This window comes from Hibiscus syriacus, unplaced genomic scaffold (genome assembly GCF_006381635.1).
Source record: "Hibiscus syriacus cultivar Baekdansim isolate YM2019G1 unplaced genomic scaffold, ASM638163v2 tig00110930_pilon, whole genome shotgun sequence".
Classification (NCBI taxonomy): domain Eukaryota; kingdom Viridiplantae; phylum Streptophyta; class Magnoliopsida; order Malvales; family Malvaceae; genus Hibiscus; species Hibiscus syriacus.
In genome coordinates, this window is record NW_024062917.1 from 1,037,721 (window position 1) to 1,042,195 (window position 4,475).

Here is a 4,475-nt window from a genome sequence, read left to right on the forward strand (position 1 = left end):
TAAAAATTTGACAGACTTATTTACTAAGACACTTCTTATTGCAATGTTTGAGAGTTTAATTTTTCAACATTGGATCGAGTTGTTTCCAAGATTTTTAATGATGAATATATGAAGGGGAATAAATAGATGTGATACTCTTTTTTTTATTAATCAAGGTTTTGTCCTTCTAAATTCTCCTAATAAAGTTTTTAATGAGGTGACATGTTATACGTATTAATTATATGTATGTTTTTTCCTTCACTAAGATTTTTTTCCACACGATTTTTATTTTAGTAAAATTTTAACGAGACATATTATCTTTAAAGACATTCAAGAGGGAGTATAATGAATATTTATTTATGTGGATGTCTATCTTAATATATAAGATATGATTTCAATGTGTTTTATTATCAGATCTTTAATATCCATTAGTATTATAGTTATATATCACATCTACTACTTATAATCATAAATATAAAGATTAGAAAAGCCTGGATAAACTTCACATAGAAAAAATAATACAAGATTTTCTCTTTCCTTAAACATTGTTATTTCCTTTTTTAATATTATAAAAATATACTCAATTTATTATAATATTAATATTTTTATTTTAAAATATAATAAATCATTAAATATTTAACTACTATTTTTCATAAAAATAATAATATTGAATTATTAATTATGAATAATTTTATGTATTTAATATTAAGTAATATTTTAATATTATTTTAATAATTATATAATGTTAATATATTTAAAAATATTATTAAAATTGAAAAAAAATATATTTATTAATAATTTCAAAATATAATATAATATTCTTATTTTTAATGTTATAGTTTCTAATATATAATAGAAATTTCTTATTTTAATAAATAGTTAATATAATAAAATATATTTATTATTTTAATAGTATAATATAGAAGAAAATGATTTATAATAAATAATTTTATAATAATTATCAACTAGTAGAAAATAACTTCCACAACATCAACGAAAACTATAAATTTTTTCCAAAAAAATATATATAATTTATTTAATGTAAACTATTTTTTAGAAAATTAATTTCAGTGTATCAAAGACTCATAATCTATTTGATATAATTGTCATTATGACAACTTAAAAATCGTAAATTCAAACGAGTTAAACGTGCATATCTTAAATTTGGGGGTTAACATAGATGTTAAAATTCAAATCTAAATAGGTTTCCCATTTCTAACACTCAAATGAGAAAACATGCAATATAACATTAGAAAGTGAAGGCAAACAGCTCTTAGAACAAGATAAAGCAAGGCTGAGTCAAGCTAAACATTGGCTTCCTTAACCAGATTGTACAACAAGTTTCATATGTAAAAGTAAACCTCTACCTGTTCCATTACACCGTATCAAACACGAAGCCCTTCTCGCCCGTCGTAGTAGAGAAAAAACCTGAAAGAATACAACTACATAAGCCCTCAGTCAAAGCGGGAAATAAATCATACATACTACTGTCGTCTCTAACCTCGAAACCATGGTACAATGTTATGCCGGGAAAGTCAGCCATCGCTTGTCCATGTGAAGGCCAAAATAACAATGGTAAGGGAGAAGAAAATGGTCCCACCAGCAAACAGCCACATAACCTTGCTTGGTCCATGTTTCGGGCCTTCTTGATCCCCCAACTCAAATCTTTGAGAAGCTCCCTTACTTCATCCATGTCGGAATCCTTGGCTTGGAGAAGTCTACCTTGAATTTTCCCAAGCTTGGTGAGTCTGCTGTCTCTAGTTCCACCCTTAGCTGACCAGATAAAACCAGTCATCTTCCAAAGAAGAATACCACATAGATGGCAACAACACAATCTACGGAATAATGGTGTCGCTCTCGTATTTCTCGCTGAGCACTGTGCAGAAAAGCACCATATAAGAGCTGAGCTAAACCCCCCGTACGCCTCCTGCAATTTAAGATGTTGGTTCTGAATGTATTATAACAGCCATTAGAAGAATTAGGTAGTGGTTCTGAATGTAGTCTAACAATACCGTCCATGCCATAGCAGTCAGTACAGCAACTAACATGTGGCCACTGTATACAAGGTCATTGCAACCGCCTCCTGCCAATTTAAGCAGACTGTACCATGAAGATCCTTCCGATGTGGGGGTCGCAGAAAATCTTAGGAAGCTCATTGAACCCCAATCCGGACAGTAGTCCACACCGTAATTGCCAGAATCAACTGCAAAGAAAAGGAAAACATTTAATACAGACTTCTAGAGGCAGGGAAGTTAACAGATGGATAAAAAAAATAATAAAACAACTTATAATACAGGCATCGGAAATAAATATATAAATTACCATATGCCATATCCCGTTTTATTACTTGACGAATGGCATCAGAATCAGAAGCATATGGAGTATAATATTTCTGAGCCCAATGATGAGGATGTCGAGGGATGATACTATAGCGAGACTTAACACACCATGGCCGGGCTGATGGAAGAATGTAGATGCAAAAGTTATTGCACGTAAAAGACGGCCAACTGCCATGGTAAACATGTATCGTGCACCTATCCAAGACCAGGAGCTTTTACAGAGTCAAATAGTACAGAGAAGGCCAACATTATAAATAACATCAAGTAATGGTGCAAGCCAATAATGTGAGCTCTGAGATCTCGACAACTGCTTCAGGAAGTTTCTCATTTAGAGCCAGGAGCAACCATTGACCAGTATCAGGAAGAGGAGGCCTACTGTTAAACATTACCAATTTAGTCAATGGTCCCGCTAAAATTTAATATATAGTTACTGATGAAGCAATCTAGGAAAAGAAAGGTTTTGTTTTAGTTCCCCAGGGAGAATGCAAATAATGAAGAAATTTAACATCCTAAGCTATTGTTAACTCTGATTTATATGCCATGTATACATTTCAAATCATCACAAAATGATTAATTATTTAAGGTTCTTCTGTAAGTACCAACTATGCAGTTACAATATGATTATTCCCATTATTCCCTCAATTTTTTTGTTAGACCCTATCCTGGTACTCTACCTAATTTCTATCACATGTACATAAACTGCGTAAAAGATAGCTTTCTATGTGCATTGGTTGTCAAATAAAACATAATTTTCCGTGTTCATCTGTATGTGACAACTATGCATCGTGGGCAATTGACGTGTTCATGAAAATAAAGTCACACAGAAGTGAACCATCACTTGACACATCTCAGTCATAAATTGCCCTTTTGGATCAGCTAGGTGTCCCGGATTTGAAATCTAGTCCAGATTCAACTTTCCAATCTCACATGATGTTTCTCAAATCAAACTTCAAGCAGAAGAGTAAAAGAGCTACAATTTTAATTTTATATCTATACATTAATGTTTCCATCTATATGCAACTTCTATAACAGATGAATACACGTCAGTTGCCATTGAGCAAAAGGGAGAACTTCAAAGAGAGGAGTTAAGACCCAGAGAACCACTGCTTGCTCCAATTAAAGGGATACTTTCCATGGCAATTACAGTGGGAATGAAGAGCATCAGTTGAATACAGGCATACCATTTTAGATCAATTTGGTCCAGGCAGATGACTAGCACAAACGTGATAGACACTGTCCCAAAACTACCTTTGACAAGTGCATCGCAACAAAAGGGATACAGTACCCGAGAAGAATGGCATAAAGGAAAACATAGAATAAGAGTAAAGGTATACTTAAAAATTATGTTTTATGTTAACAGAATCAATAATAGCCTTGCAGGAAAATTAGAGATCAAAGCATGGAGGAAAGCCCTAAATACATATGTAAGAACTCTATCCAGACAAGACTTTTTCAACGATCAAATGTGACTGAAAAAATTACCTATAAAACAGTTAGTGACAAGTTTGTTTTTTTCCTTGTAAATTCGACGAAGTGGTGGACTTCGAAGAAACAGAAAAAAATGTACAAGAAAAGCATGTTGAGGGTGTTCTGGAATCGAAATTGAATTGGACCCAAGTTTGAATTTCCTAATTCCATACTATGCTGCATTTCCTATTAACAGAAAACAGTGTCAGAAATCTCTATAAATAACCTTTTCCCTACTGAATCCTTCTATCTATTTGTCATTTGTTTGGTTTTAGAACATCTTGAATTGAAGTCATCAAATGGTGTAAGACAACAGTAACGGATGATGTGACATAAGGCAGTCTGGTTTGGTATCTAAAGCTCTATTTATTAAAGCCATGTAAAGATTGCGTTCAATTTGGAAAGAAATCTATGAAAAATCATTGCAAAGTCACATGAAAACCAAGTAAGATCAACCATAAATGTCATCCAATTAAACTCAAGATAGATGGAAAACGCTACTCAAACTGCAAATTTCATTCCTGGGATTCAGATTGTAAGTCGACACATTAAAAAGGCAAGAAACAATATCCAAGTCAGGGTTTCAAATCACGATCCGAAAACATGATTCGTCCCACGAAATAGCGGTTTTGCGCCGTCCGAGTTACCGCTACAACCGCAATAGCATCCAATAGTGCCCACGACGGCCAC

At 33.0% G+C, this 4,475-nt stretch overlaps 1 pseudogene; it reads right to left on the minus strand.

Annotated features, from left to right (window-relative positions):
* Window positions 1-1,362: 1,362 nt before the first annotated feature.
* LOC120146680 lies at window positions 1,363-2,704 on the minus strand (annotated as a pseudogene).
* Between the last annotated feature and the right edge of the window lie 1,771 nt (window positions 2,705-4,475).